Source organism: Saccoglossus kowalevskii, chromosome 6, assembly GCF_978046115.1.
Source record: "Saccoglossus kowalevskii chromosome 6, keSacKowa6.1, whole genome shotgun sequence".
NCBI classification, from domain to species: Eukaryota; Metazoa; Hemichordata; class Enteropneusta; family Harrimaniidae; genus Saccoglossus; species Saccoglossus kowalevskii.
The window spans coordinates 24,361,467-24,374,460 of NC_140646.1; positions in this window are offsets into that span (position 1 = coordinate 24,361,467).

A 12,994-nucleotide genomic window follows, 5' to 3' on the forward strand; every position below is an offset into this window, starting at 1 on the left:
ACCTCTATTTTCATCGTCTTTTTGGAGATTTAGAACGCGCGCATTTTTTACCCAATTGTTGTAATTTCAATATTGTCTGTTGAATCATTGGTTTCTCGTGATTGTGTAACTCAGTATCTGGTGGTACCGTGCTAAATATACCAGTAATGAATTTAAATAAGTAACATCATTCCCTGTTGAGGTTCTGTAAGATGGAGATGTATTTTGATAACTATGGTTTTAATTATTTACCATTTGCATATCCACTGTTTTGGGGTTTGGTCAAGTTTTACGGATGTGCCACTTCATGATACGTGCACAATAAGTCAGTTCGTCAAAGAAACGTATTGTACGTCTGACCTTGAAAGTGATAAGTACTAAACCATTGATATTAAAATATTTTAAGTGTGCATAAACCTGGCGGTGAGAAGACTTTACATGATGATCTTTTGCACCCGAGTGTGATTGCTCGCACTGGCACGCTCATAGTTAGCCAAGGCATCGGTTATAGAATTGTAAAAAAGAAGAATATTTCAAAACATTTCTAATCATTTTTTTGAGAGTCAGAGATGGGTTCAACATATTATATTATATTTCTATATTACTAATTAACTTTATTTATTAGTTTAAATTACATTGATTAAAACACTTAAAACGAATTGAAAAACATCGCAATACCATGAACAAAAATCAAACTTGTAATCGGATTATCCATCACATGGATTGCAGAAATATAAATAGAAGCATGTAGATTGTTGTAAAGGTCACAATCGCAATGAAAGAAGTATAGTTTTGTGAAAGGTAAACTGACGTCCAGATTCAGAAGAACATGCAACAGAGGTAACATCATTTTTATAAATCCAGTGTGGTGGTTGTCCCTTGGCACATATAACATCATTGATTTATTTTTAATTAACTTTAATTATTAGATTAAAATACATTAGTTAAAACACTTAGCAGGAAACGAACTGAAATACATCGAAATACCATGAAACTTACAATTTGTTGTCTGCCATCTCCATGTACAGAGGCATAACATGATCAATATACTGTTTTAATTCATATGGTAACTCACCTATGTTTATGTGAGATTGAGCTAGAGGCTGAAAGCAACTGCTTTCAATCGCGGTTTTGAAATACATTTCCACAAACTGTGGATTTTTCATATGATCAGGAAAATGGTGTATATTTCCTGGTTTCCAATTTAAGAAGTTCTCACTAAATGAAAGACCCGTTGCTAAGCAATATTTTTGTAACGTTTTTCTTGGATTTCTTAACAAATCATCCGATTCTACAATTATTGCTGGCAGATTTAATTCATTTGTGACGTACTTATAAAATCTGTAATTTTCTTCAAAATTATAAACATCCATGACATATTTTACAACATCTCTCATATGGCTGCATTCCGCTAGAGCACACTTGTACGAGGACAATATGGATGCCTTCGGATCACGAACCAGGAATGTGTGAATGTAACCGATGGGTAGGTATTTATAGTTTTTTCTTCCTCCAAGACACCCTGCGTTATCTTTCATGAAGATGGCACTTTTTTCTGGACACGACGTTTTCTCTAATCTATCCTTCACTTCTTGGTATGTATACCCAGGAACTGGAGGACCACTAATGCGATTGTCATGAAATATTCCTTCCTCCCCTTCACAATATGCCGTAACAAATTGTTCATGGAAAACTTTAATTGAAGGCTCTCCTGCAATTGCTAATTCAAATGCAGTTGATCTCGACCTGCCATGTGCCCATAATGCCACTCGCAGAGAGGGAGCTAAATCGCGAAAATGAACTGCCATTGTCACTATATGTACAATAAACGTCCACCTACTAGCATCTGGAAGTCTGTAGTGGAAATGAGAATGTTAGATTAGAATCATATTGCTGGCATTCTTGCCAATAACAAAATTGTTGGTTTATTTGTTATTTTACAACACATATCTTTGTAACATGATAGACAATTTAAGCATGCATACTAGTATTTAATTGTGCCGAATTCATCTAAATTGTATGATGGTTGGATTCATGCTATGATGATTATAAAACAATACAACTGTAACATTGTCAAACGTGTTATATTAATAGTGGTATCTAGAGTCAAGAGCTGAATAATAATAATAATAATAACCATGTTCCGTGTCACTGTTTTCATTTACAAATATTTATATTGAAACCATTACTTTTACATACAGTTGATAACCAAAATGAAAATATTAAATTATACAATTTATTTTTGAACACCAAATTGGTTGCACTGAAATTTTTGTACCAGAAATAGTAGTACAAACTGTTAAATACACACTTTTTGACAACTATTTCTTGAATGAAAATGTCTAACAATTCTGTATACTGTTACTGTTACAATGACAAAGCAATCTATTGGTGTTTTGCAGTCACATGAATTTATCTGCCATGATCTCGGAATGGCAAAACATTTTCTTCACTGAACAAACCGATTTGAATTTTGGCACACCAACTATTCTTTTATTGACATATTGTATTTGGTCAGTCACGTACTATGTTGACCATCTTGATAGCTTGAAAAAAATCACAAGTTTGGGGGAATCTATTTCTCAGAAGTGCTTTTACTGATCAACTTGATATTTGGCAAGTAGAATGTTTCGCCGAATCTACCAGTAAACAAACCAGCAAATATTTCTGATCAGTTGCATGACTTGACCGCCATCTTGGATTTCGGGCAAACTCGGCTGGAATTTCAAGCATTTATTCAAATTGAATGGTTCAACAGATTCATATGTAAATTGGTGTGTAGCATTTCTTGGCAAGAATCCACTTTGAGAAAAATATATAAGTTTCATATTTACCTGATTCATAAATATATATTGATTAGATATATGAATTGCGTACATTAGACAAAGAATTTGACCAATGTACACAATTACCCACATATAGCCATTGTATATGCATAATTACAATAGCTACTCGGGTGATATGTAGCGTATTAAAGCAGCAATAGCTGTAACTTTCGTTCTTTTTTGATGTCATTATTAGTTTAATAAAATATGAACACTGCAAGAACAGCATATAGGCTAAATACCGACTTTGTATATTAAACCAGATGTATTCCATAACATAACTCGGGCTGGAGGACCCGATGAATTGCCCGTAGCCATCTTAATAACTCGAAGAGAAATTAAAATTATAATGTAAAAACAACAAGTCATTGAAAATGACACAGTCCCCGTTAACTTAAGTTCTCTTTGTGCTCGTCATATTAAAGCGGGGAGGTTGTCGCGAGCGTGTCCTTGAAACTTGAGTTCCAAGTGGCGTATACAACAGATTGTTTATTCACATCAAAACACGTACGTGTTCCGTGTAGTAGTAATATAGCCAAAAATAAAAACAGCCGTTATTCGGTCACCTTTGATCTGATTATGAAACACAATGATATGTATGATGTATGTGCCAAATACGAATGAAAATGGTACATAAATTGTGGAAATATAGTAGTAAGGCCAAAAAGTCAGATGGCTGTCAATCTGCCATCCTTGACCAGATTTTGAAACAAATTGTCATGGACATGCATCCTAACATGTATAAGGTACATGTATGTGCGAAAATTGAATGAAAACTAACAGAGCACGTCCAAGATACCGCATAAAAAAATGCCTTTGATCCAATTGCGAAATAAATCGTCATGGACATGCATCCTAACATGTATAATCTACCAAGTTGGAATGACAACTGACAAAGCATGTCCAAAATACAACATTTTCAAAAAACAAGATGGCTGCCAGTCGGCCATTTTGAATCGAATTGCTAAACCACTGTATGTGCATATGTCCCACATAAGGTACTAGGCACATGCAAAGAATGAACGGAATCGGCCTACAGGATTCTGAAATATGACTCTGGACAGACTGAGGGACGGACGGACACATGGACGGATGGACAGACTCAGGAACTCACGGACGGTCGGGACATGTATGATCTATGTACTAAATTTGAATGAAAACTGACAAAAGCATGTTCAAATTACGACATTTTCAAAAAGCAAGATGGCTGCCAGTCGGCCATTTTTGATCCAATTGTGAAATAAATCGTCATGAACATGTATCCTAACATGTTTAATCTATGTACCAAGTTTGAATGAAAACTGATAAAGCATGTCGAAAATACAACATTTTCAAAAAATAAGATGGGTGCCAGTCGGCCATTTTGAATTGAATCGCTAAACCACTGCATGTGCATATGTCCCACATAAAGTACTAGGCACATGCAAAGAATGAACGGAATCGGTCCAAGGGATTCTGAGATATGACTCCGGACGGACGCACGGACGCACAGACGCACGGACGGATGGAGACCGAATTATAAGTCCCTGTTTTCGGACTTATGTTATTTGTTTATATCTAAATGTTGTTATTGTATTTTCTTTGTCGCCTTGTTAACAATCTTGTAACTTACTTTTTGTTTTTTGTTTGGAGTGGTTTACAAACACCATTATGACTAACCTACAGAGACTTGGGAGAGTCCAAAAAAGAACAGATGTGTTTGCATGGCTCCGAGAATAGCAAGCGTCTATGTTCAGATAAATTTGTCAGTTGGTGAATTTACACTCGTTTCAATGTATGGCTCAAATAAGGAAAAAGAGTTACAAAATTGAGTAAATAATATAGGGGAATCAGAGTACAATTGCAGTGGCCGATTTAGTTCAATATGATACACATTTATATATAACAGGATAAAGAGTGTTTTTTATTTTTATTTTGTATACAGTCACATTATATCACTGTGATGACGCTTTCAAAGTATTGAATTGTTGAATCTCCGGCCTCTCGTAGCATATTGAAAACACAGACAGAATATTTGCTAATATCATCTACCCTGATGAAAACACTCGTGAAATGGGGAAGCATTACGACTACTAACCCAAATACAAATGCTTACATACTCGCCGTGTCACTTTCCGGAATATCATAGTAGCATGTAATCGACGATTATAATCAGAGTATGGCAACGATTGAGAAACCAGTTGAATGTCGGTAAAATTATGGAGTTCTGATATACAATCTACTTGCCACTGTAGAAACAATTTATGTGGCTTTATCAGCGGACTATGCTGAAAGCAAATCAATTTGGTTTTCAACTGATATTACATTAAAAACAAATATTACTAAACTCAAAAAGCGAAACATTGAATAAAATGAGATCAAAATTAGTGATCTAGTGAATGAATATATTAATTAAATAACGAGCATGGGTTTGTGGTGTTATATTATGTGGCAATATTTTCTATTCGAATCGATCCTGCATTATAGTGTTATATTCATATACAAACATGAAAGTTAGGGGAATACATATAAATACAATACTAGCAGAGCAACTTTGATTCAGTTCACTCCTTCTATTATAAAATACTAGTAACTTAATTTACCCCAACCGTTCCCTTAAATTGGAATGGCATATTTCAGGGCAATCTTTGACACTTCCTCGTATACTCAGTGCCTTCATTATTTTAATGCAGCAAAAATTTCACTAGAGTGAGTGTCAGTATTTTAGTAGTTGAGATTACGATGTTTCTTTGTCAGTATTTTGGGAGTTGCTTCATACAAGTTTTGAATGGAAATTTACCCAAACTTATATCTACAGTAGGTGGGACATTTGCTACGTGTCACGGCATTTATCTGCAAGTGGTACATGTTGTAGTAAATTGTACTTCTTATATATAAATCATAGAAGTATGGTGCATATATGATATTTCATCGTATTGCATTACAATTATAGAAGATATAATTACTGTACCTTATATGCACTTGGTCCTGTCCTTGTACCTTGCGCGTATATAACTGATGACGTGGCGATAATTTGTGAACAGAATAACAAACACCACGGGGTCAAGTACATGTCCGACCTTCCCTTGACTCTGATGTTGTCAATATCGTACTGACCTCTAAACGGAATCTGCTGTAGATTGTATGCAATTGACCCATGATTGAACTGCGGTGTCAAAGATTAGTTTAATTTAGCGATATTGTCAAATATGAGCAGAGTTTGTTTCAGTGTTCACAATGTAAGAAGGTAGATCATAGTGTGAACTGATATATCGTAGGGTGAATAGGTAAATCATAGTGTGAACAGGTAGATTACAGTGTGAACTGATATATTGTAGAGTGAATAGGTAAATAGGATAGGATACAAGGCTATTTTCTTTGTACGATGTTGCTTTGCATAATTAAAAACACATTAGTGCGAGTTTACATAACGGTGTACAACGCAAATAAACTAACTAATAAACTCATCGTCTGGTCAGGAAAAATCTCGCAAAATCCCGAACGCGATTATGGTAATTAGGTCAATTCTCACGATTTACGTGGTTTCGTGAGAACGAGATTATGCTAAATAGCTACATGCGTCATTTTCAAAATGGAGGTCGAACAGGTCGATGAGGGAATTGACAATCCAAGTGACTCTGGTTCTACAGAAGCCGTTGGCGATGAAAAGAAATCTGGGCGACGAAATTTACGATATCTGGATTCCTCCATCGATGTCATTGAAATTGAAGTGGACGAAAGCATTGGTGGCGGTCGTGGCAGGACTCCAGAAGGAGTACCTGCACTTTATGCAATTTTTTTTTAAATTATGCTAATTTATTCATGACGTAGCAGTTTCTGTGCTCATGATTATTCTTTAATTTATGGGTCAATACATTCTAAAAAGGGCGATATATTATTTTTGGGGGGAAGAGTTAGAATGGGGGATTAGCAATCCTTAGGGATTATCTTGAAGGAGTGTCCTGTCCATGATTAGAACTTGCAATCTTTGAGTTCCCAGCGCAGTGTCTTGTCCACTGTACCACGAGTGTCTTCACACAAATGGACCAATGTTTTCACTAGCATTCAAAAATCGTACTAACCGTACTGGATTCGAACCAGCGATCTCTCACATTGCCTACATTGTACATATCCACTGAACCATATGGGTAGTCATGCAAATGATTGATTTCTTTTAATATTTAGCTTTATTGCAAATTAGTGTTTGCGAAAAAAGACTATCAGGCTTGGGAATTGAACCGGGGTCCTCGTGATCACTGTGTAGACAACTGAACCACAAGACCACAATTGATTGACTGGACTAGTAAGTTGCATTTATGTCAACTGATTAAACAAGTCGCGTTTAAGTAATTTCCACAATTAACAAGTGGTTAAATTGTGACAATAAATGTGTGAACAAATATTTGAGATTAATTTTGGTGTAGACGACTCTCGTTTAATTATTTGACACCATTACAAGTTGTTAATTTGAGAGAATAAATTTCTCAACAAATATTTAATACTTAGTTTGGTGTAAACAACTCACGTTTGATTAATTCCCACAATTACAGGTTGTTAAATTGAAAGAATAAATGTGCGGACAAATATTTTAGACTTATTTTGGTGTAGACAGCTCTCGTTTAATTATTTTACACCATTACAAGTTGTTGAAGTGAGAGAATAAATGTATGGACAAATATTTTAGACTTATTTTGGTGTAGACAGCTCTCGTTTGATTATTTTACACCATTACAAGTTGTTAAATTGAGAGAATAAATGTGCGGACAAGTATTTGAAACTTATTTTGGTGTAGACAACTCTCATTTGATTAATTCCAACAATTACAAGTTCTTAAATTGACAGAATGAATGTATGGACAAATATTGACCATTATATTTGTGAGTGAATACCTGTTGTTTAATTAATTTCCACCTCTAAAAGGTTGTTAAATTGAGAGAATAAATGTGTCGACAAATATTTGATACTTATTTAGGTGTAAGAACTGTGTTTGACCAACTTCCACCATTGCAAGTTCTTAAAATAACGAAATAAATATACTGGTATCATTGGATATTTGATTTAATTGTGAAACTTTCTAACAAAATGTTAACTGCTGGCTTTGAACCCTCAATCAACAATTCCGTAGACTTGTTTACGGTTTGAGAGATTTCAGTTTATTTGATTTATGTTGTTTTTACGGTGGCTCTGAGCAGGACTCGAACCGACTGTCTTTTCAAGCTAATTTTGTTTTATTTTGACGGCACGCTTGTGTACCACGCCACAACGTTGGTCGTTGAGTGGTGTTCATTTTTCTAACTACTCCAGTGTTCCGATGAGTGAGGTATGTACGACCTAGAAAAAGTGCCATATGCGAGTACCAGGTTGCGAGTCGCAAGTAGCAAAATATGTAATTTTATGCCAATCTTAACCAACTATGATGAATTTGTTTTTGCGTATCTGTTGACCGACTTATTTAGTTGATTACTAGTGAATTGCTGTGTTATGTCTGGCACCGTTTAGGCCATGTGAAGTTTTGGACGGAACTTGGCTAAGTGATTTGGAACTAATTACGAGATAACTGTCGCTATTCAGACTACTATTTCTGACAGTTGGTATTTGTAGTTATTAATGTAGTGAACGATTAATCAAAAGATATGACGTGTTCAGTACTTAGTGTGATTAGTTTAACGTGTGAAGGCCACGCCTTAGAGTCTTAATACTGTTTTGTAATTGGTTAGAGTTTTGAAAGTGAATACAGTTGTTTTTAGTTGGTCTTGGAGAGTACAGCACGACAGACGCAGTCCAGTCCTGGAGAGTCTTGGGGTGAGCCTTGAGGCAGTCCAGTCTTGGGCTAGTCTTGGGTCAGCCTTGCAATAGTCTTGGGGATTTTTCCCCAGGGCGCTGTGTCTTATAGAGTGCTCGACTGATCGACTAAGATGAAAGTTGAAACGTATTTCGTTGTGTGTGTCTTATTTGACTGTAAAGCTTAAGTGACTTCCCCGATCCCGTACCTCGAGGGGACACGATATAGAGACGAGACGAAATTCTCCCCTGACATGTGTGGAGAACCCAGAGAGAAGAATTACCCCTGATACAACCATGTACACATCATTTCATAACCATGGTAAATATTTGATTTTATTGTGATAAAACACATTTGAACGTACGTTATTATATTATAAGCAAACGAATCCAGCCGTTGAGCAAACTGGCAAATGACTCCACCCCTCGCATACACCAGTTTTCCTGGCCTTTGTATTACCCCTCGCATAGGGCTTTTTTGCTACTAGCAAATGATACATTTTACCACTCGCATATGCCGTTTTTACCACTAGCATATGGCATATTTTGCTACTTGCGACTCGCAACTTGGTACTCGCATATTGCACTTTTTCTAGGTCGTACATACCTGGATGAGTTGAACGGAAAAGCCAAAACGATTGCTGGTTTCTGATTGCTTCGGTTCTGGTGAGTGTGTATCTAGTGTGATTCGAACCCATATCGTTTGTATTAGGCGTTTTTTTTTATTTCCCATGTTGGCTACGCCGTAATATGCAACCACTTCCCCCGTTTTATTGTGATTTTCAGAGTGTTTAATGATGTCTTCCTCACCTGTCACGCCATGACCCAGTTTCAACCACACGGCCATTTTGCAACACAGTGCGTGACCCTCGGCGTCACCCGACTGACTATATGATCGTTCTGTTCAACTGTTAAGCTAGGATTTATTACCGTTATTATCATTATATTGTCACATGATTTGTTTTACCTTATGTGTAATGTCTTAAGTATCTTTATTGTAATTTGTATATACCAATTCGTATATACCGAGGAAACGACCCCGATTGAAGGTCATGTATTTTGTGACGTCACCAATTCGTGTGTAGGTACGGCTTCTAGATTTTAAATGCTCTATTTGTAGCAAAGGTTTTGAAACGAAATCGGGTTGCAAGAACCATCTACTGAATGGTCACAAAATCAAGGCACTGCAATATGTGGAAACAACGGGTTTAGGGAAGTTTTGAAACAGAATTAACCATTTTAATGTCATTTCACAGAATTTCTGAAATGCAAATCTTCAAACCTATAATGTTGGAGAATTTTCCAGTCAGCCAGGAAATTTGTTTTGGCACTCAATAGACAAATTTCACAAGCAACAATGGTCATGCGCAAATTCTATTCCCGATTTTTGATGAGAACTGCATGGTTAAATTTTCTTTACCGCTCTTAATTAATTTACTGGCCACAACAAGTAGATATTCTGTATATAAATAATATTGCATTTGCTCTATTAGTAGCACATGCGCATGTATAATGACTGGCTAGTCTATGGCCAAAATAAGTCTTATTTTCCTGATCAGTGTATATATATATTTTTTAAATGTTTTGTGCTCTTCTATTGTATCTACACTGCATATAGATACCTGGTCTGTACATGTTGTTTTATGAATAAATGTTTGTGTTGCTAACAACTTGTGTCTTAAATTCTAAGTGAGGAAATGAACACACATAAGTTTAACAGTTAGATAAAATGGGCTAATTTTATTGTCAACAAAAGTGTTTTACAATGCTCATTACATTTTTAATGGAAACCGGCATACGAGGTGACCATAAAGATGCTTGTAAGTCTACTGCTGTGAAAGACTCCGCAACGTACTACAGCAAGCTATTGAGATTGCACATCAGGATTTCCAATACAGACTGTGCTATTGTTGACAATGTTCACAAGCTGCATCACAACATCAACATTAGCTACTGTAGGAGCAATATTGGCAAATAGTGAATTGTCATTACACAGACCAGGACAAATTTCTGTAAATGGTGATGTTCTTGGTAAACATAGGTTGACTTTGAGAGTTCCTCTGTATATAAAGCAGTTGTAAGCATTCATTGTCATTTTGGTACGTCCAACCTGAAGGATAGCAACATCGTTTTATGTCACACTTCAGATCACAAAATGTTGGTGGTGGTGGTGACTCTACTGGCACAGGGCTTCTAACTTCTGTGTCATGGACATGTGGTGTGGTTGACTGCAGTGGTGTTGCGGTATCTTTTTGTGGTGTGGTGATGTGAATACACGGCCGTGTGTTCCCACAATAGATGTTCCTACTCAAGATTGTGTTCACGTTTTGGACGACTCTAAACTCCAGTAAGCGAATCAATGTACCACCATAACCGTGCTGGTATTGTCCAGGAGAGGCTAGGCGTGTGGGTAAGTTCTACGATGATACTTATTATTGTGAGGAGATTATAGACGATTGCTTTCATTTGCCAATAGCTGATCATTTTCAACATGTGTACCAAGCGACATATACGACCCATGTAATATTCATTATTGTTTGCCAAGTTACTGGAGTACGCTATTATCAGTATATATATTGTAAATATAGAAACAACTTTTATCTACACTATAACCGTTTCGTTCTTCAGAATTCAGTCTGATGCTTGTTGCTTTTTTGGTTTTAAACTATGGATACAATTTTTGTGGTCAATGGAAGATTTGTAGATTGGTTTTTTGGTCATTATTTTAGACACCCTGTAGCTTGAAAGGGTGTTGTTCTTATCAAAATTCTATATGGCGAACTTCTATAAAACGATTGCATCTAAATGCTTTCTGTGTAATTATTATTTTTGTAGATCTGAGAACTATAGCCATTGAATATGATGGCAGAAAAAAGTATTCTGACCAAGATGTAATTATTGCTGGCAATATTTCATTTTGTATTGGGAGAGAGGCGTGACAATAAAGCTAGTCGTTGTATTGTCGTGCTCCAAAAATAAAATACTAGAATGTTTTGAAGCAGATTGAGGATATGGGTTGTAAAATATAAAGATGAAATAATGTCTAAAAAACCTGGTTTTTATATAAATATCAAGTATATGGCAACAAGGCTTTTAAGATGATGTATTTTAATGAAATTTGTTGATTTTCATCTTTCAAAGGAGGAAATTATTTGATTTATATCAAATCATTTTCTTATAAATATGGTCTTGTATTGTAATTTAGGCCCTCTATAGTTGAGATCAGTTTCTTTATTTCTCCTTCATTTCTCGACGTCGAGGGCGCAACTATAAAAATTATGGTTGATGATTGGCCTGTTCGGTTTTGAAATGAAGTCTATTGACAGCTGTCTAGTGTATTACGCAGCATTAAAACAGTCCTGTGACTTAAAAAACACTTACTGTGTTGCTCACACTTTGATATTTGTGGCGGGACTATGTGGTTTTGGGTACTGATCTGTGCCATTCGCAAACAATTGCGGTTTCATTGTTCCTGGGTTTAAATATGCAAATTGCCTTCCGATATTTGTTCACTGTTGTATGGTCGAAATGTTCCTGATTAGATGCACAATATTTCAGGGATTTTGCTAAGAGCTGTTACATGTGCGACTTCTGGTTCATTAAATAATTTTGGAATTAATTTAGGCGTCTTTGTCTGTTTATTATGTATACAGTGTACCGAAGTGGCACTGTCGTACTGACCGAAGATTAGGGGTCAATTATTTTGTTGCCATCTCTTCTATTCTTCAAAACTGTTTTCTACTTGTTCGAACCTGACAATTTTTGTTTGTTTTAAAAGATAAATGAGGTGAAAAGAGAATTTCAAATACCTCTTGGCTGTAGTTTACAAGAGGCTGAAACTAGTAGAAAACAACTGAAGAAATTACATGTACACAGTGTTACATTTGCAGATATATCATGTACAGAGATTACATGTAAACACATAAAGTAACGCCTACATATATTACATCTACAGAGACTATGATACAGAGATATCACATAAAAGATAATGTAACAACAGCGGATTATGTAATCCTTACTGATGAGTGATACTCAAGTATTTTTTGAAACACCCTTGACATTTGACTGATTTGGATCAGTATGCTCCATCCAATCACCACAGTTTTAATTATATTTTCTACACGATAAATTTATTTGACATATATATTTTTTATTCTATTTTGAGATGGTCACTAACAACATGTAGAAAAAAACGAACTTGTGATTCAGAAATTCATCATGACAACTTATATATCATCTGAAAGCTTAGATATAGAATACGGTAGTGCGTATGCTAAATGGCATATTTTTAATAATTTTTAATAAATAGCGTTCTTAATAACCAGAAAGTCAAAAGGGCAAAATAGCTATACTGCCTATTGCAATCATTCAAACATTGGTATGACATATGGTGTAAGTTCATTAAAGTTTTAGACTCCTCCAAGAATGGA